Source organism: Phyllostomus hastatus, unplaced genomic scaffold (genome assembly GCF_019186645.2).
Source record: "Phyllostomus hastatus isolate PE091 unplaced genomic scaffold, TTU_PhHast_1.1 phas_contig_86, whole genome shotgun sequence".
In the NCBI taxonomy this organism is placed as follows: domain Eukaryota; kingdom Metazoa; phylum Chordata; class Mammalia; order Chiroptera; family Phyllostomidae; genus Phyllostomus; species Phyllostomus hastatus.
This window is the reverse complement of record NW_025333977.1, coordinates 55,464,227-55,484,873: the sequence shown is the minus strand read 5'-3', so window position 1 is coordinate 55,484,873 and position 20,647 is coordinate 55,464,227.

The following is a 20,647-nucleotide window of genomic DNA, read 5'->3' as shown; positions in this document are numbered from 1 at the left end:
ACCTTTGGTCCTGTGCCTGAAACAGTGACATGGGATTTCCAGGAAGTAAAATGAGGAATGACATTCCGACCAGATGGGATAGCATGTATGCTTTTGGCTGAGAAGTTTCTGTGGCTCAAATGTGGGTAAAGACTACATGACAGGGAATGTGTGAAATGTGCTAGGGAGAGACTGTATAGAATAATGGGCAAAGATTGTCATTAACTCCCTGGAACTTCATTTTCTTTGTGTAAAATGAGGTTCTTGGATGAGTTGTTTTATGAGACAACCTCTCTCCTCGAGAGTCTCATTTACTCAGTTCGAGTCATCCTTGACTGGAGGCCTCTTTTATTGTCCAGATCCAGATTCTAATTATCCCAAACAGAACAGATTATTAGGAGTCATTTTCAGTTCATCTTGAAGGGCTCAACCTAACAGCAGTGATCAGGCTCTGAGGATCCTCCCACTACTCCGAGTAGCAATTTGTAAGTACAGGTAACAGTTTTGACGTTGGACTGTGTAACTCATGTATCTCTCCATCCTTGCAAACTGTCAAAGACTCTGGCCCACAGGCAAGTTCAGGCCGAAGAAATGCTTGCCTCTTTTGTCATAATCATATTGTCCTGCTATCTCTTTCTATATTATTTCACAAAAATGTGACTCTATCATCCTTGAATTGGTCAAATATTTGGTATTAATGTCAGATGAATATATAATGAAGGTTTGACCACTCCAGTGAAAATATCTATGGCCCAGGGCAAGTGATTGAACAATTTTGGACATCACCATGAAATTGAAGTAATAATATATGTGCAGGGCTGTACAAGGATTAGAGATGATGCATATAAGGGGCTTAACAAAATTTATAACTGTTTCTCCTGTCATTACATGGTCTCAGAAGTCCTTCATGAAATTGTAGTTCTACATTCTCATTCTCTACACAGATCCTTTATTGCCCAAATCTTAGGATGACTTACAGTCCCTCAAACATATAACCCCAGTTGAATTCTGGGTATACATACAAGTATTGAATTTATAAAATACTAGAAACGAGGTCCTATCTTGGAATTCTAGCCAACCACTACAGTCTAACAGTGTGTGTATGTGTGTGTCTGTAAGAGAGAGAGAGAGGAAGACAGAGATTAAAATTAGACATAAAACCTTGGGAAAGGTGAAATAGGGTTTGGATCACTGTGGCAGAGCCTTGCCTTAGCACCAGGATTTATGTCCTTTCTCAGCAAAACTCTTCTTTAGAATATCAACTTGTGCTCCTCTTCTGCTCTTTCAGATGAAAAATTACCACAATGTGGAGTACTGGAGAAACTCCCTAGGGCACAGCTCCCACTGAGGACTTAGTATGTGAAATTGGTCCACTAGAGATAAAGGAAAGAGTCCTGATATTAAGGGAAGGTGATATAGTGTATGATCAAAAAACTAGATAAGAATATATATATGTTAATAATAAAAAGAAGGAAGTGGCTCACTGGCAATATTGTTGGCATCTTTCCCAACAGCAGTCAAAACACGATTTGTTCCCTAAACTTAGAAGTAGTTAATGTGGGAGTGTGTTCTAACCTCTTGTGTCACCTTGTTGTATTTTTGTTTTTGTTTTTTAATCTTGGTTATTATTTTTCTCTTTCACACTAACAATGCTGTCACCAAATATTACAGGGGGGTTTATGAATTAATTAATAACAAGTAGTTCAACTTCAACTGTACATGCAATTTTTCATTTCTAGCAGCTTTAATGAAACACCTGTACTATCAATTTTTTTTTCCTCCACATTTCAAAGTAGCATTTCCAGGGTATGGCCATAATTACTTGTTTGTGATTGCCTATATAGAGGCTCACTTTGTATTTTCTGCCGCCCACAAGAAATCTAAAGAAGTAAGAAATGCATGTGCTTTACTGCAGCAATGCCTTTAAATTTTTAAAAACCATTCACAGTAAACTTGAAAATACAAATAGTTTACTTGTGTTTGTTTGGGTATTGGTATTGCTAACATGCAAATGATCTTTCAATATTAGATTTTCTCTCTATATTTTTTCTCACATTACAGTAAGATCTCTTGCTGGTATTTATTAGTAAGTCAATCTTTCTTCCAGACATCAAGAGATGACCTTTTATGACCCCAAGATTTATCAAGTCACCAATCTATTCTCCAGAGCCAGGGTCTACAGCCCTTCCTCTGCCAGTCACATCTATTGAAGGACTTCGCCAAACCCCATGAGAAAATGGACTAATCTACTTGTTTCAAAGAACAAGAATGACATCTTTACTGGCTGTACTCTGTCTATGGAGGAAAGAAGCTAATAAAGGATGAGATACTTTATCCAATTGTGGAAGATTCGATGTCATGTTTTTATAATAAAGGATGCAGAGAGTAGCAGTTAGTAAGCAGCTACTCTGAAAAGATAAGGCTTCATTACAGGGAACAAAGAGGAGGAACTTATTATGATGAACTCAATGAGACAAACATATCTTAAAAGCACATTCCCTTTTGTCAGTTTATTTTTTTCTTGATACAATAACATGGCTATGATATTCTGTAATAATTGTGTCACAGTTAGTTTCTGGCATCTTGTTTTGATATTGTAAAGGTCTAAGTGCACCTACAATTAAGTCCAATTATTTGTGAGTTGTGAGGTAGTGCCTGTAAATGATGGCTGGTGAAAACATTACAGGGTGGCATGTCAAAGACTCCTTGAAAAACTAAGCAGGGTAAAGACTAGGCAATTATCATCAATGCTAGTTTTTAGATGGGAAAAGACAGCTACAGCCACAGCAATAGCATTCACAATGAGTTTCCAAATAAGGAGAAGTCAAAGTAATCCTGAGGGTTAACCAGATTTACAAAGGATGCCACCAGCTTACTTAATGAGAGGCAGCTGGAATATGGCATTTTTGCCATGGAGCTTAAATAAGCCTCTTAATATATATATTTTTATTCTTCAGGTCATCAAAATAAACAAAACTTCAGTTTCATGCCTGTGCATTAACCAATTTTCATCCTTTTTTTTTCATGCTTTTGAAGAACAGTGCTTAGTTGTATTGTTCAGTCTTGCAATGTCTAGGGAACCTCATATTTTATGGCCAGGTTCAGAGCCAAAAGAACAAATATGTTCACTATTTTTGTTATCATTTCTTTTCTAAATTCTCTCTGGTTCCTTGTGTGCTTAATTGTGCATATTTAAAAATGTAAAGGAGAGAATTCAATTTTCTAAAATACAGCCAGTAACAACCAAATAGATCCACTACTGAGTGAAATCTTTGTATCTGATAAGATATGAATATGTTACACAGAAATTTGCAACATTTAATATGTTGAAATCTAAAACACAAAAACAAGGAACTCCTAGATACAGAGACCAGAGTGGTGGTCGCTAGAGGCAGAGGGTGGGGCTTGGACAAAACGGTGAAGGGGGCACACAGTACAAAATTCAGGCTATAAAGTAAAGAAGTGCTGGGAGTGAAATGTGCTGCACAATATCTCCTGTTAACAACACTGTGTGGTATATTTGAAAGTTGCTAAGAGAGTAGATCTTAAAAGTTCTCATCACAAGAAAGAAAATTGAATCATGTGTGGTGATGGATAGTAACTAGACTTATTGTGTTCAAATAATAAAATATTATCTTGTATACCTGGAAAAATATGTTATATATAAATCATATATCAATAAAAAGACAAAGTTAAAATAATATTGAAATTCATAACACCTTAAACTATATTAAATCATCTGCAGTTATGCATAAAATATAAGGTTCTGTATTAATTTGTACAGGGGCATTTTCTATGTCAAATACAGTAAAATCAGTAATGGCAAACAAATTGTCCCAATGCTATTCACCATGTAACATGGATGCTGTCCCGGAATGATAACGCTCCCTTTGAATAAGAGTACTAAACTTAACAATAAAATTTTTCTGAATGCAGAGTAATTAAAACACTATGTAGGGTGTAAATCCTGTTTATTTTTTGCCTCAGATGCCAGTTATAATACATTTTTTAGTTCAACCATCTGAGCAGAACATCTGTTACCTGTTTTCTTCTGGATTCTGAAACTTTCCTTTCTGGTGTGACCGATCCCACTTTGCATTTTATGATGTATAAGTGGCATAACAGCACATAGCAGATGTTCCTTAGCATTGGTCTACATACCTTTTCATAGACCAGGCCTGCATATCTATCTCCCTTTGATTCACCAAGCAACATAAGGCTTCTTCTACAATCTAGATTTGGCACCTGTAAGCTGTACACAGAAAGACTCCCGTTGGTTACAAATACATAAGGACGAGCATATTTGCAATGTTTGTTTTGAGAGAACTTGTGCTTCTAACCAGTTTTTCAGTGTTGCTACTTGTGCTTAAAGAGCAGAAAGATAAAATAACATGTGAGAAAGGAAATACAATGTGGTTCATCTTACTTCTGTTTTTGTGAAAATGGATCATTAAACCTAAGAAAGAAATAATAGCAGTTTCAATTTAGTTACTATCAATCAGGTGTCACAAGGTTTACATATTTAAGTAAGGAAGTGAGAATCAAAGAGATGATGTGAGGTACACCAAGGCCCTCAGGTAGTGTTACTGAAGGGGGAGAGAGAGAGACCCGAGCCAGAAGGCCTTCTTTCCTGCTTTGGTTCTTGTCCCACCGCGAGAAATGAACTCAAGCAAAAGACCAACGTGTACAGTGGAAATGAGATAGTTTATTTATGCACTTGAGCAAAAGCTACAGTAGGCACTCTGAGTTAATCTGAGTGCCCCGTCACAGGCTATATACTTCAGCTGGCTTCTAGAAGTACCCCTCCTCCACAGGTACAAAGGCTTTCTTTATCAGTTAGTAAAAACTTTGTCTTAGTTACTGAAACTGTTACAGAGGCCCCCTTTCCCAGTACAAAGTATCAAGAACTACCTTTCTTCCTCCTGATCGTGATCTTTGGAACACTTGGCAATCTTAATGAGATTGTTCCAGAAGCTTACAGAAGCCCCCTTCTCAGTACAGTCTCAAGGACTCCCCTTCCTCCTGTGCTATTTTGCTTGCAATGCTTGGGACACCTGGTAATCTTATCAAACCAAGCTCAGGATGCTGAGTTAATTGGTGGGACATGTCTTCCATTTGCTTCTAGCTTCCTTTCTTTGTTAGATTGTAATGGAAAGGGCCTTGCCTTTATTTCCCCTCTGGCTGCTCATTTCTAACTGGTACCTAACATTAGCACATCAGTCTATGGCTCCCTACTGCTGGATCCCATGTTCTTTCTCCTCCTTCATGTTATTGGATTCATACTGTTGTCCCTGGAGAAGTGACAAAGGTGAGAATAACAGCAAAATCTGGTCAATACCAACCACAACACACTGTGCATGTGTGTTATGTTCATCCCATTATATTCCCTCCCCTTAAATTCCAACTGATATTAGCATATTGTTTGATCAACACAATGTAGTGATTCAGAGATGGAGAAAGCCTTTTAGTGCCCACCTGTGCCTCTCAGAAGACTCAGAGAAAAGCCAGCTGTCATGGGAAATGCCTGACTGCTTTAAGAATACCATGCTGTGAGGAAGCCCAAGTCAGCCATGTGGAGAGGCCACATGGCTGCTGTGAGACAGATGCACAACCAGCCTTAGTGTTTCTCATATTCTATTCCAGCCACCATAGCATAAATGAAGCAGCCTTCTTTCATTCCTGTCTCAGCAGACAGCACATGGAGAAAAGACAAGGCCCCAGATGACAGACAGATGGGACACAGACAAGCCCTAGACTGTGGGGCACAGCCAAGCCATCTAAGCTATCCACACCCGTATGAACCACTTCAGCTAGAATCAATGAAGGTTATCCTTGAGGTATGAAAAGCATCTCTACTGCACTCTACCCACATTCCTGACCTACAAAGTTAGATGTATTATAGAGGCCTTTGATGTTTTAATTACTAAATTTTGGTTGTTTGCTGTCCAAGGATGTCCAAGCTGTGGCCCATGGGCTGCACGCGGGTCAGGATGGCTATGAATGCAGCCCAGCACAAAATTGTAAATTTACTTAAAACTGGTTTGTTTGGGTTTTTTTGCTCATCAGTTTTCATTAGTGTTTGTGTACTTAATGTGGGGCCCAAGACAACTCCTTTTTCTAGTGTGGCCCAGAGACACAAAAAGGTTGGACAGCCCAGCCACAGTAACAGATAACCAAAATAGTGGTGTCTTGAGAAAAAATGTTATCATGCCAGGCACCGTATTTATCATCCACAAATTCTCAAAATATTTCCTATATGTACAATAATAATGAACGGCAATTTATTGGTATTTAAAAAATTGTTAGTTCATTTTCAAAATAACATCCTTTTACATGCTCAGAATGAAGATGTAAAGAAATAGTATGGCCTGGGCAGGTTAGCTCAGTTGGCTAGAGAGTCGTCCCAATATGCCAAGGTTGAAGGCTCAATCCCCAGCCAGAGTACCTGCAGGAAAGAACCAGTGAATGCATAAATAAATGGAACAACAGATCAATGTTTCTCTTTCCCCCCTCTCTCTCTTTCTCTCTTCCTCCCTTCTTCTCTCTCTAAAATCAATAATTTTTTTTTCAAAAATAAGAAGAAACTGTATGAATCTAAAAGGAAGAAAAATGTAAACATTTAAAAACTAATTGTAAAGGTAGAAATCACAGAATCTACCTCAAAATAAATGATTTAAAAAATGTTTCCTTACAAATAAAAAGAAATCAGTTACAAAACATACATACTAAGACATGGACATCATATATAGAATGCATACTTGATTTAGTGGAAATTAAAATGAGCTCTATTCCCCTTTCACTATTGTCAGTATATGAAAAACACATTGACAAAAACATTGCCCAGAGACTCCCTTTTAAAAAATTCCTATTTGTTCCTAGACTGTCAAAAATGCTCTGGAATCCTAATCCACACATTTTGATTAGGTTCTAAACCATATGACTTCAGGCAGAAAGACATTTCAGCCCAATTGGAGGTCCTAAGGGATAGCATGACTGCTCAGCCTGATTTATTCCATGTGCATAGCCACAGGAGCACAGTATCTCAATGAATAAATGCATCTATTTAATGAGTCTTACCCTGGTTTAGCAGTCACTCACAGTGCTATATTTACAAGAATAGAAACTGCGGTTTCCTTTTTTCAGAATTAAATACATTTTAAGTACAAGAAACACAGAAATCTTAAGAAACTGGGATTGTTAGCTAAAGATTTCTCCACCCCATTGGGAAATCAGGTTTTTAGGAATTGGGGATGAGGACAGATATCATTTGTGAATGATTTTAGCTGTAGACAAAATTCTTCATGGGAAGTAAAATGTAGTCCAATCTTTGTTCTACATGTTCTTGCTATACTTGTCACCATTTAATGACTATTTTAGAGTAACAAAAGGGCATGTGAGTTTGATGCCAGAAAACTCAGTTTAACCTATTAAAGTTTTTTTAAAAATCTGCTCCTCCAAACTGTCTGCCTAATGATTTTTATTGACTGTTACAGAAGCAGAGAGTCTGTAGTCGCATACTGCATGGGGTGTTTAGTTCTTCCTCTTTACACTTGAAAGATATGCTTCACTTAAAATAATCCATAAACCAGATTGTGTAGAACAGAGACAGAGAAATTTTTTCTTTAAAGGGATAGCTATCAACCATTTTTGCTTTGAGGGTCATAAATCCTCTATTTTGGTAGTGAGAGCAGTCATAGATGAAATATAAACAAATGGGTGTGGCTGTATTACAGGACAGGCTACCATTCATCCCTTGTCTGGAGATTTCTGGAAACTATCAGACTTTACCGCAGATTGTATCCCATATCCAGGAGACCAACTCAAGAAGATCTAATTGCAAAGTCTAATGATTAAGAATTAGTAACTAGGGTCCTGGCTGATGTAGCTCAGTGGATTGAGCATGGGCTGTGAACCAAAGAGTCGCTAGTTGGATTCCCAGTCAGAGCACATGCCTGGGTTGCAGGTCAGGTCCCCAGTGGGGGGCACATGAGAGGCAATCACACATTAATGTTTCTCTCCCTTTCTTTCTCCCTCTCTTCCCTCTTTCTAAAAATAAATAAATAAAACCAATAAAATCTTTAAAAAAGAATTAGTAACTAGGAAGGACAAGAAAAATTTAACCTCAATATTAGGAATAAGAAATTAAAAGATGATGAAGGGCAGTGAGATTATTGTGATAGTGGATAAAGGAGAATTCACATAAAAAAAGTATTTCTCCCATTGCAGAGAGTATGAAGGCTGAAAGGCAGAAGCACTTCTCAGAGAGGTATCACTATTCTCAATTTTGATGACCAAGGACTGGAGGCCAGTGAGCTGAACTACAATTTCAGAAGGTCACAGAGCTGGTCAGATAGAGTCTGTGTTTCAAGCAAGATGTGCTTTTGTCTCAAAATCACACTCTTTTTATACGATTAGTAACCACTTAAATGTCTCAAATCTTTAAGTAAAAGTCAGTTCCAAAGCTGTGATACAGATGATACCCTCATGTAGGATCAGGCTCCTCTGTGTAATTAACCACATGCTTCTTTAACTTTATGTTAGAGCACACTAATTCAGAATGTAACACTAATGATGGCTTTTAAACTCCATCAGATTATAAAGACAGGTCCATTTTGATATGAGTGATCATCTAAACCATCCCATTATCCCTTATTGTGTTGTTCTACATCCCAATAAATAATATTCAAGGTAGCCCTCTGGGCATTTTTCATGAGGCTAGGAATCATAAGTGGGCTGAACAAATAACTTTTTTAATTCCATGCAAAACATATTCCTATGCTTTATACTGTCAATTGTATTTCTGAAATTCCTTGTGAGGTAGCACTTTCATTATGTAAGCTGGGAAATTTCAAATAATAACAATGATCAAAACAGTATTATTGGGCATAGATTGGTGCTGAAATTGATATAATTAATATAATACTAATATAATATAATATAATTAATATAAGTTTAAATACAGTCATGTCTTACCTTATGATTGTTTAGCACCTGAGAAGTACATTTTAGGCAATTTTGTCATTGTGCACACATCACCAAGTGCACTCACACAAATATAGGTGGTATAGTCTATTGCTTCTAGGCTACAAGCCCATACAACATGTAACTATACTGAACACTGTAGGCAATTTAACACAGTGATAAGTATTTGTGTATCTAAACACACCTAGACATAGAAAAGGCACCATAAAAATACTGTAAAGACAAAAATGGTGCATCTATATAGAGCACTTAACCATAAAGGGAGCTTGTAGGACTGAAAATTCCTCTGGTGAGTTAGTGAGTGAGTGATGGTAAGTGAAGGTGAAGGCCTAAGTCTTTACTGCCCACTACTGCAGACTTTATAAACAGCATACTCTTAGGCTGTACTTAATTTATAGGACATAATTTTGTTTCTTAAATAATAAATTAACCTTCGTTAACTACAATTTTTTATGTTACAAACTGTAATTTTTTACTATTTTTGTGATAACACATAGCTTAAAACACACATTGTACAAAATTATTTTCTTCACATCCTTATTCTACAAGCTTTTTTCTCTTTTCAGAATTTTAAATTTAGTTTTTACTTTTTAAATTCTCCTGTTAAAAACTAAGACAAGCAGGTCCTAGCCAGGAACCTCAGTTGGTAGAGCACTGTAACTATATGCCAAGAATAGTGGGTTTGATCCTGGTCAGGGCACAAGAATCAACCAATGAATGCATAAATAAGTGGAACAACAAATCAGTATTTCTCTGTTTCTCTCCCCACCCCCCTTCCTTTCTCTTTCTCAAATCAATAAAAACAAACAAACACAAAAACTAAGGCAACCACACTCATTAGCCTAGGCCTACTCGGGGTCAGGATCACCAATATCACTGTATTCCACCTGTGTATCTTCTTCCCTTGAAAGGACTTCAGAAGCAATAATGCATATGAAGCTCTCATCTCCGATGATAGTAATGCCTTCTTCTGGAATACCTCCTGAAGGACTGTCCTGAGACTCTTATTGAGGAGACACTACTCTTTTAAGAAATATGTCCATGGTGGTTTGTTTGTTTGTTTTTTCCTAGTTTTCCTTGCAAGCAATTAATGTACACTAAACATTTCTCTATATTAGTGAAAACCTTTGAGTGTTGGGGTCCATGTTTCTAACTTTTTAAGGAGCTTCCTGAGGTCTGCAAAAATTTCTGCTAAACCCTTTACTCTGAGTTTTCTTGGGGATCCTTCTTTTTCTTGTCTTATAGATTTTATTTCATTTCTCCTGCCTCTTCTTCAGCTAAGGTTCCTGTTCATATTCCAACAACTACTTGTTAGTCAATTTCTCAGGAATCCCCTCTGGGAACTCTTCGATATCATGCTCATCATCTATACCCAAGTTAAAGTTGTTTGCCATTTCAACCACAGACTTATTGATTTTTGTAATTTCTTCATTCTTGACAAATTCTTTGAAGTCATGGACAATCTTCTTCAAAATGCTAGTAATATATTCCATGTGACCTCACCTTAAGCTCAAGCAAGCTTCCTGATGTCATTACAGACCTTGTGATCCTTCCGGTATTTTATCATGTCTTTTCAGTGTCTTCCTCAGTTGGAGCAGTAGCCTGGGTTAAGATTCTTCTCAGGTAGTAGATCATAAAAGCTGATATAAATTTTGTATCCATTGTTTGGATTCAAGAGGCAGTATTTGTAGGGAGAAACAATACTTTGATATTTGAATGAAGATCACCAAGAAAAGGAGGATGTCCTGGAGCATTATCAACAATAAGCAAAATCTTGAAAAGTATATTATTCTCTAAAGAGTACTTCCTCATTTCACTAACACAGCAATTAAGGAGGTTATCATGGAAGAGACCTGGGTCATCTATGACTTCTTATTGCTCCTTTAGTACAGTGGCAGTGTGTGCTTATTGATATGCATGAAGGCACTGGGATTCTTAATGTACATGGTCACAAATGGGCTCAATTTGTAACCTGCATCATTGCCTCCAAGCAAGACTATTATCCTGCCCTTAAAACATCGAAACTTGGATTGGCTGGCCTTCTTAAGGATAAAAGTCCTTTCTGGCATCCTTTTCCAGAATAGGAAGGTTTTATCTATATTGAATACTTGCTCTGGCAAGTAATATGCCTCCATAATCACCTTATCTAGAGTTTCCAAAAGTTCCTCAGTTGCATTCACATCAGCATTTGCAAACTTACCATTCACTTTCATATTATGCAATAAATAACAATTTTTTAATTGTTTAAACCAAATAGAGAGAGCAGTAAATTTAATATGGTAGCTTGGTGCAGCTTTCTATCTCAACATTGCAAACAAACTTTTTGTTTTGACTATGGTCATCACAGTGTTGAGAGGGATGTGCTTTTGTGTCTCCATACCTAACATTTCTTGAATTCTCATTAGTATCATTGCCTTCAGTGAGGCAGCTACTTTAACGGCTTCCATCACTTTGCTCTTGTTCAATATAGTACCTGTAGTGTAATGTAACATGCCTGACTGACAAGGAACAATGATCACTAATTTTCTATCTCTGTAAGCATTAATCATTTCCAATTTTGTTTCCAGACCAGTCCCCTACTCTGTCCCATTATGAGCAACATTAGCAGTGGATTTGTATGCTTGGGAGCCATGGTAAACAAACAACCCAACATTAAATCAAGCACAATAGAAAATGCTGCAATCTAAGACAAGGTAAACCCAAGATGTGTGAGGCTATAACAAGGAATAAATATACTATACTTATATAAAGGTACCCATATTAATCTCAGTAAATATTAAACCCAGCTTGCTTTTCCAGAATAGGAAAAGCTAACCTGTTCTAATCTGATTTCTCTTTGAAAGCTAGAGCTTACATGTTAAAAGTTTCTTTTCTAAGTATACTTTACTAGAATCAACAGGTTTAGTTCTTATGCAAAACTAAGAAAGAGTTGGACCTTGGACTCCCACTGACCCAAGGACACTGGCCATAAAGATCTATATGGAGACCAGCAAGGACACTGCCTGCATGTTCACAGCCCCTCTGCATGCTCCCTTTGTTCTGTTTTCCCTCTCCTCCCTCCTCGATAAAACTTCTGCCTGCACTAAGATGTTAAGTTATAACCATAATTTAGTATCTCCCAGCTAGTAATCAAAGTTATATATGCTGTAACAAATCAAAGTATTTAATCAACCCTGTGCTTCAGTTCTTGTTATAGTTGCAATATATGCCGGCACTGGCCATAAACCACAGGTGTCCAGGGAAAGGAAGAATGCTAATGCTAATAGAGAGATAACCCCAGAACCAAGAGAGTGAGCTTGGGAGGAAGCTGCACAACTCTACTTTCCATTCCCCCACCCCTTACTCCCAAGAGAAACAGCACATTCATGATGCCCTTAGGAATTTCCCCCCTTCCAAATTCCCAACAACTCCTTGTAAGAATTGCTAACTTGACTAGAGATATTAAGATGTGTCTTTGGGGACAAAAGTACATCCATTTTCTTGAGGCACCAGCACTCAAATGAATTACTTTCCTTCTCACCAACACCTGTCTCATGAGTTTGTTTTTTTGTTGCAACAGGCAGACAGACCTGCGTTCAGTAAGAGGCTGCTGCTGGCCTAACAGTGTGTACTGTTTTACAGCACATTTCTTTAGGGGTAGAAAGAATACACTCTAAAATAATGTTTTAAAGTATAGTATAGTAAATACATAAACCAGTAACATAGTTGTTTGTCATTATCAAGTATTCTGTGCTATACACAATTATATGTGCTTTATATTTATGCAACAGGCAGCACAGTAGGTTTGTTTTCACCAGCATCACCACAAACATGTGAGTAATGCATTGCACTCTGACCTTACCACAGCTGTGATATCACTAGGAGATAGAAACTTCTTAGCTCCATGATAATCTTATGGGACCACTATCACATATGCAGTCTGTCATTGATCAACACATCATTATGTGGCACATGGCTATAAAATTAATTGAGGTCTGTCCAAAAGGTATCCAGCCATGTACTATGAAAAATAGAGGCATTTATTGAAGAAGATACAAGATTCAAGAAACATTGTACATAGGACAATGATGCATCAGTCTTCTTCAAAGGTAGGCACCTTAGGACTTCACACAGTTCTCCCAATTGCCATCAACTACCTCATCATATTTTCCTGAATCACATAAACAGTCTGAAATCTTTTCCCTTTCAAAGGTTATTTTAGTTTCGGGAAAAGCCTAAAGTCTCAGGGCACCAAATCTGGGCTGTAGCGGGCCTGAGTCACCTGAGTGATTTGATGTTTCATCAAAAGCTCTGCATGATATGTGATGCATGAGCTGGTGCAGTGTCATCATGAAGCTGCCAATCATCAGTTGTGCATAGCTGCAACTTTCTGAATCATCTGAGTAGTTTCTGAGGAGGAATGTTCAAGCTTAATGCAAAATTTGATGCAGATTAGTTGTTCCACTTGCTCAGTCTTTTTGAATGTGACAACCACACAGTATACATGCTCATTCAATGGCATCTACCGCCACTGACTAGTACAGTGAAGTTGCTTTTGTTTACACATGCTCATTCCAGTGCACTTTCCTAGGCTACCAGGTTACATCGATGTCATGCAAACCCTTCTTGTTATATTAACAATGGCTAGACTTTCTCCAGAGAGACCTTGATATAACATAATGTATGCAAATATATAATTTATATGGAAATATAATTTATATAGATAACATGCATGCATTATTCATATGTGTGCTTGTAATGATTATATAATAATTATTTGTCATGTAATTATATACTATATGCTATATTTATAAAAATATCAGTACGATGAATTTTATATATGTTAATATTATACTTAAAATAATTTTGTAAATAATAGAAATTATAGTAAATAGAGCAACAGAGGTGCACTAATAAGAAATATTATTTGATATTAGAATGGCAAGTATGTAGAAAAAAAGAAACAGAATAAAAAGCAAGACTGGCATGCAAACATGCATGTGTTTATCTGCTTAGGGAAAAGGGTGAAAAAGTAATGGATTTAACTAAAAGTTACAGTTCCAAATCAGATTTTTATTTTATTTGAAAAGACAAATCTCTACACAGTTAAATTGATACCTTTCATAAAATTAAATTTACATAGATACCATGGAAGATGCATGTGCTTTCCCTGTCCAAATAATTGAAAGTGCCAAAAGATGCATGTACCAAAATACACAAGTCTAAATGGGTTTACTTATGCAAACACTACTATATTGCCAAGATGACTAAATTCCAGTGTCATCAGAATTCATGAAATGCAGCTGTCTCAAGCTCCTGAGGACTCTTTCTGCAGTTCCAAATTAGATTCTATTTTATATAGTTGCTTTGTTGCATGCATTCTAAATTTAAATTATATCCAAGTTGTAACCTTTTCCCTCTTAAGAAAACATGTTTTGATAACTTACTCTTACATCTAATTTAAAATATTACATTTTTATTAATTTAAAATCAACTGAGGAAATAGTCTAAAAATGTTGCAGAATTTAATTGGGTTGGGGTTTCCATAATCTAATTCTGCTCAGCAATATAATATCCATAAAATAGCAGATTTTGATAGAAATGAATCTGAATTTAAGTTCTCAAGTTAACTTCATTTACATTACTCTGCAAAAAAAAATGTTTAAACTCTTTGTTTTTCTTTTTTGATATCCACAATATCAATAAAGATGCCATGGATGCATAGAACACCAGAAACAGAATACAGCTGGCATTTCAGCCAGAAAGACAATTTTCTTTGGGGCTTCTTTCATTGCTTTAACACTAATCTGTGACAAAAAGGTCTTGTCAGATTCTTATTGCATTTAAGAAGCTTTTGGTGAGATTTGTATTGATCTGGAATAAGGCAAGTGACAACATTGCAATAAATTTTTACTACTTAGTACTAACCAATATGTCTCTGTCACCTCAAACTTTTTTTGGAAGATTGCCTTAATTTTTTTTCAGATATGTCCAAAATATTGCAAAGTTAATAATATCTTATCAAAAGGTCACACACACACTTCCTGAGCAAGGGATAATCCACTGTAGTAAAATCTGTATTCCTCTGAGATCAATTATATCTAATATGATGTATATAAAATATACACACAGAGAAACACACACAAATACATATGGATAACACAGGGACTGACATATTCTAGTTTTCAAACTGATTCCCATTTGTATCTATAAATTTTCTCTGCATGTATATTAATATTATAGGGATGATTAGTACATGACACAGTTATTATTTCTAAGTATATAGTGTAGAATTAAAATGAATGATTATGGCATCATTAATATACTCACATAAAGATATTATCAGTATCTCCCTTATCTCATAAGCATTAAATACTTGAGTTTTAAACAAATATCATGTGTTTTGGTTATTGATTTTCTAATTTTCAGAAGCATTTGATGTTAATATAATGTTTTAAACTTAATTTTCTATCAGTGATATGTTAGACTATGGCAATATTTAAGCTAAATTAGAAGCAGAGGGAGTGAGAAAATAATTTTCTCCACACTGTAGTGAAACAACTGCCATTGAAAGAGTAGGCAAGACACAAAATTTCACATTTGATTACAGTGTATTTTAAAGTAATTTAAAGTGTCTATTATTTCTATAGACACTTTCCTGTAAGTAATGCCTAAGAAAGAATTGCTTTGTTTTAGATAAATTACCTAAGGGTAAACCTTTAGAATAACAGTCTTCACAAAATAATTTTAGACAACTAAAATCTCATTAGAAGAAAGGACTATCAAATCTCATTTTATGTATTGAGAACATCTAACTATTTAAGCTGTAGAGTTCGATAAAATGTATTCATATTTTATGTCCTAAAATGTATTTTTATCTAGTAAATTCATATGAACCTGAAACTTTACACTGAACATTTTCATTACTTTTCATGTGTAAATTGTTTTAGGAAGTTTCTGGGGAAAATCTTTAGTTAATGAAATTGCCCATTTTTAAATGTAGATCTGTTTCTGAGATATTTAGCTAATTGCCCACTCTGTTTTTGGTAGGAATAGTGGTCCTGGTTTCAGACTGGTGCCACACTTACATAGCCGTCACTCGGTGCCATATGTGCTTGGCTCTAAGGAAAGACACAGAGCAAGAATCAACACAGCACACAGAGCCGCAGCACTGCAGTAATCTCATCCTACCAGACACAAATTGTCCCACATTTGGGTCATGAACAGTCAAAAATAAGGGGCTGCATAGGCATAGGCATAGGCATAGGCCATTACATTTCAGAGAAGCCATCTGCTCTTGGATCTTTTCATCTTTTGTACATAGAATGCTGTGTCCCCTCTCCCCCAGGAACAATACTTGTTTCCATTCTCAGACGCAGCTGATTCTTATCAATGTCAGTTATATGTCACTGCAGTGCAAACTAAGTAATTGGATACAAGTGATTGGTGTATAGTCTTTGGATTCTATTCTCTTTGAATCTGGTATATGTATCATTTTAGCAATTGCTAGAGTTAATGTTGTAAGATTCAAACAAGGTCCAAGGCATCTGACCTACCTAACACTACAGGAAGGGCCACAAAATTAGATTATAACCCTATTCTTCCATTTAGAAATTCAATTTAAGTATCCTGTCTGTTAAAATAAGGAACATTGTTGACCCTCTGAAATACTATAGTGCTTACAATAATCATGTTGTAATAATAAAACAGTCTTTATTATTCTATAGTGCTTTTTAGTTTTGTATTTTGCTTTAGAACTAAAAAATGAGACTATATGTGAATTTTTTAAAGTTATTTTGATTATATTTCTATTTTAAAATCAGCTATAGTATCTTGGATTTGCATACCTTGCAAAAGACTTACAACTGTACTAAAACAAATTCTATAATTAAATGATTAACAAGAATTTACAGATTATTTTTCAGGTGGAGTTGTATTCAACTAAGGCAAGATGAAAATCTTTGTAACTGTTTCTTAATGTTCTGACAAAACTCTATCTATAGCACACCATAAAATCCTAGTTGAAATATGTTTTCAATCATATTAATGATCACTGTCTAATTGACAAGAAAAGTATAAAAATTCAGTAGAGAACAGAAAAACAAAAATAACATCAGAGTGTGAATCCACAGAATTAAGAATCACTAATGTTGGAATTTGCCCTGTGTTAACTGCCAGTCTTGCTGGCTTATTGCCCGGATGTTAATGGGCCACATGTCAAGAACAGGAGGTGATTCCTGATGCCCTTGAAGAGTGAGAAATAGGATTTAGAATTCTGAAGAAACCAGAATCCTTCAGGCATGCCATATTACATATGAATAAGTGGAGAGAGGGGGAAATGTCACCCAATGGAGAAAGGCAGTTTCCAAATGGAAACTGTTTGGGCTAGACCTTAGCCCTGGCTAGCATCTCATTCCCTTTTCCCTCTTTGCCACCTCCCCAGAGTTTCTAATTCCCAGTTATTTCTAATAATATGGTAATTGCTATAAGACATTCTTAAAAAAACTTTATTTTTTTCTGCCATAAAATAACATATTATTTTGTAGAAAAAAGGTGGAAATTCAAATAAGAAGGTTTTAGAATCATCATTTTTATCTCATATTACTGTTAATATTTCAGTATACTTCCTGCTAGTCTTTTTTATATGTATTTTTCAATTATGATAGATCTTTGCATGGCAATTTTTATTAAACATTCTAAGAAAAGCATTTTTCTATTTTTATAAACTCTTGATACAATTATGCATATATTGTCCAACTGACTAACTCTGTGAGACAGAGATAAGGCTGTGTGCTCACTGCACTGTTGTATCTTCCCAGCATACAATAAGATTACAGCCTCCCTTAGTTAGGTAGGAGCCTATGTACCTGAGTTACAGCCAAAGGAACATGGGCAAAGTGATGCAAGCCTCTACTAGGTCCTGTCCTTAAAAATTCCCTGCACAATCCTTTAGCTTTTTTCCTCTTCCCTTGAAATTCACATATTCCAAATATCACAGCTGTTAATTATAAAAGAAAGGGTTCACTGCTTGGAGAAGTGCTGACAGGAAGAATCCCTTAGCTCACTTTGGATCATGCCATTAGCTGTGCTAAAAGACTGAAATTTTAGGGTTGTTACTATGCATAGTTCAGCCTATCTTGACTTACATGCATATGGCTATGTTTGATAACTATTTTAAATATTTTTGCTACTATAAATTATAATATACTGATTTTCTTTTCATTGAATTTTCCCCTTTCTATTTTAGATTATAACCTTTTGATGAATTTTCAGAATTAAAATTATGGACATGTCTCTTACCGCTATGAGACTGTAAGTTCCTCAAAGGCAGAGTTAGTATTTTCTCTACTTTTATATCTCCTACTATATAATAGCGTCTATCACATAGCACACGGGAAAGAACATTTGCAGAATACATGAAGGAGGAGATATGGATTGTTAAGTGATGGCTATATTGTAGTCATTCTCATGTTTTGGCATTGGTCTTGGAAAGTTCCATCTCTAAAAGCTTAGTATGGCACTTCAAAAATTATTTTGGCAAAAGCTTTCATAAGGTTAATCCTGGCTACTAAGCATTCAGGACTTGAGTGAAAGTATGCTTAAAATGATAGATGAGGCAGTTCTTTCTACCCATTGTTATCACACCTCTGACTTGAATTCTGGCTATGTCATTTTTTATGTTCAATAAAACTGAAGACTCTATGATATAATTTTAAAAAGAATGCATTTTAGATTATTTGAATAACTAGTAAAACTGGAAGGCAAATTTGAATAATTAACCAAGTTAGATTATATGATTCGTACAGATCAATGGTTTAGCATTTGGTCATAATATCCTAAATAAAGAAACTTACAAATGGTTATACTAATGAGTGCTCAAATTTCACCTGAAGAGAGGAGTGATCAATTTTCTGTCTACAATACTGTCATTGTTCTATTAGTGCAGTAGTAAAATATATATGCTTATTACATAGATTTTTATTGTTCTAACAAGTCTTTAGTACATATCACTCAACTATCAGTTTGTTGGAGGTGTACACGCCCTGTAAATTCAGGTCCATTAATAAATAATCTCTGTATTCCCTTCCCTACCTCTACTCTCATTGCATTTTCACTTTGAAGGCCAGAAGACTCCCTTCACAAGTTTCTGAAAGACTTTCTTTTCTTGTAGAGTTTAGCAAATCAGAAATTCAGGAAACAAGCTGAAGAGCTTAGGGAACTTAGAGAACGGTTCTTGTGAGTTCTCTTAGAAATTCATTATTTTGAAAGCTAGTTTGTTAGTCCACAGACAGCAGTATGCAGGTCTAGGACTTAGGATCACAGACTGTGTGGTGCAGCCAGGTACAGTCATCTAGAACCACGCTGGTCTTGAATTCATCAACCCAGTCTTTCTCTAGAGGTTTAGGTGCCCTGTAAAGGTCTAGAAACAGGTTCTACTATGTCCATTCAACTGCCTGCCTCATGGAGTAGTAAGAAAGGAGTTGGCTGCTAGGTGATCTGCTTCTCAGGCATGTCTGTTAGTAAGAAGCTTGGAGGTGGAGAGTAATGACAGATGTTAGACATCAAATCTCACCATAAAGACAGAGCCTCTTCCAGATTATAAATTTAAAAAAAACAATCTGGAGGAATTATTTTTCTTCATTGTTTTTCCTTCCTTGGTTGTAAGGATGGGCCATTCTATGGAACACAAGGGAAATTAGTTAAGAGATTTGACCTCATTACCCAATGGTGGCTTCAGCCAAAAAAAGAAGAGCAAAAGGTGTACATGTCATAAATAATAGAGGTCTCATATAACATTTGTCAGCAAAGTCTTTGCTGTAAGATGGAATTATTCTTCTATCCGAAGAGTCAGAGGTGGTTTGGTCAGTTGATTGCTCATTATGTTCCACCTTCAGTAAGTTAAAAATCTGGCTAAGTAATTACAGAATATGCATTTTTCTAATGGCTATTGCTTAAGCTAAATGAGTAATAATAACTTTTGATATTCTTATTTATTCAGATATATAATTTTTATTTTGATTTAATTTCTGCTTACTGACATTCTACTTGACTGACAATGTCACTTTGGAGATTAAAATCTTTTACTGGATCCTCACATCTTTTTAGAAATAAAATAAAATCTTCCTAATTCAGGTACTCTTTGCCCCTCATGATCACGTTACTAAATATCTTCCTCACATTGAGCTACAAAGAAGTAATTAAAAGCCAACTCAGACATCATACGACTCAGAATAATATTTTTCCCATGACCTTCCTCCTACTTATTTGCTCATCTTTTTTAAACATGCTCCATTACTTACCCAGGGCTCCATGTCTTTGGCTCTATGATGAGACCTGGTCTTTATTTATGGCCCTCCTATTATTTTTTAGAGACTAGTTTAGATTTCTTTCTCTGGCTTATGAGCCCTGCTCCTCTGCCTGATTTTGAGAATTTGACTTGCTGCTTTCTCTTCTTTTTGGCATTTTCAACACTTATCCCCATAGTAAAACCTCCCAGTACCTACTTCATATCTCCAAGTAGAGTCAGGGTCTTGGTAGGCATGAACTTAAAAAAAAAAAAAAAAGTGAGTTCTTTGGAAGATCTTAACAGCTAATGTCACTGCTCTAGGAACTGTATAGGAAGACCTATTGTAAGGAATGGCTGTTTGGGTCTTTCGTCTAGACTGTCTCTCTTTTGGACAGAGCTGAAGATACCCAGAACAAAAAT